The sequence below is a fragment of the Chiloscyllium plagiosum genome, chromosome 17 (genome assembly GCF_004010195.1).
Source record: "Chiloscyllium plagiosum isolate BGI_BamShark_2017 chromosome 17, ASM401019v2, whole genome shotgun sequence".
NCBI classification, from domain to species: domain Eukaryota; kingdom Metazoa; phylum Chordata; class Chondrichthyes; order Orectolobiformes; family Hemiscylliidae; genus Chiloscyllium; species Chiloscyllium plagiosum.
In genome coordinates this window covers 72750373-72751833 of record NC_057726.1, presented here as the reverse complement: position 1 = coordinate 72751833, position 1461 = coordinate 72750373, and the positions used below count along the sequence as shown (strand labels likewise).

Genomic DNA, 1461 nt, shown 5'->3' with positions numbered 1-1461 from the left:
CCTGGTGGTGGGGTCCGTTTGGAGGTGGCGGAAATGACGACGGATGATACGATGTATATGGAGGTTGGTGGGGTGGTCGGTGAGGATCAGTGGGGTTCTGTCCTGGTGGCGATTGGAGGGGCGGGGCTCAAGGGTGGAGGAGCGGGAAGTGGAGGAGATGCGGTGGAGAGCAACGTTGATCACATCTGGGGGGAAATTGCGGTCTTTGAAGAAGGAGGCCATCTGGGTTGTTCGGTATTGGAACTGTTCCTCCTGGGAGCAGATGTGGCAGACACTAAGGAATTAGGAATATGGGATGGCATTTTTACAGGGGCCAGGGTGGGAGGAGGTGTAGTCTAGGTAGCTGTGGGAGTCGGTCGGTTTATAGTAAATGTCCGTGTTGATTCGGTCGCCCGAGATAGAAATGGAGGGGTTGAGGAAGGGGAGGAAGGAGTCCGAGACGGTCCAGGTAAATTTGAGGTCGGGATGGAAGGTGTTGGTAAAGTGGATGAACTGTTCAACCTCCTCGTGGGAGCATGAGGCAGCGCCGATATAGTCATCGATGTAGCGGAGGGAAAAGGTGGGGGGTGGTGCCAGTGTAGCTGCGTAAGATGGACTACAGGGGTAGGAGCAGACGGTATAGGAAAGTATTTAATTGCGGGAGGGGGAATTACAATGCTATTAGGCAGGAACTGATGTTGTCATGAACATGCATGACAGAAATGTGAAGGCTGTTCAGGGAGCACTAGCTGATAATGCTGGATTGGTTTGACCTACTGAGGCAAGGAAGGGTTGGTAGGGTGAAGAAACCTTAGGTGACAAGACATGTCAAACATTCTGATGAAGAGCTTGTGCTTGAAATGTCGACTCTCTTGTTCCTAAGATGCTGCTTGACTGCTTTTCCAGCACCACGCTTTTTGACTCTGATCTCCACAGAACATAGAACAATACAGCACAGAACAGGCCCTTCAGCCCTTGATGTTGCACCGACCTGTGAACTATTCTCAGTTCATCCCCCTACCCTCTCCCATCATCATCCATGTGCTTGTCCAAGGATTGTTTAAATCTCCCTAATGTGACTGAGTTGACTACATTAGCAGGTAGGGCATTCCACGCCCTTACCACTCTCTGCGTAAAGAACCTACCTCTGGCATCTGTCTAAAATCTATCACCCCTCAATTGCGCCCTCTCTTACAAGCTGACGTCATCAACCTAGGAAGAAGTCTTTCACTGTCTACCCTATCTAATCCTCTGATCACCTTATATGTCTCTATCAAATCCCCTCTTAGCCACCGCCTTTCCAATGAGAACAGACCCAAGTCTCTCAGCTTTTCCTCATCAGACCTTCCCTCCAGACCAGGCAACATCCTGGTAAATCTCCTCTGCACCTTTTCCAATGCTTCCACATCCTTCCTGTAATGGGGCGACCAGAACTGTACACAATATTCCAACTGTGGCCGCACCAGCGTTTTGTATAGTTGC

General features: G+C 50.2%; 1 protein-coding gene across 1 annotated transcript in view; it reads left to right on the top strand.

The window, feature by feature from the left end:
- The window catches only part of ccdc102a (coiled-coil domain containing 102A), a 251223-nt gene that overhangs the window by 2653 nt on the left and 247109 nt on the right, over positions 1 to 1461 (top strand). The gene's annotated exons all lie outside the window — the stretch shown is intronic.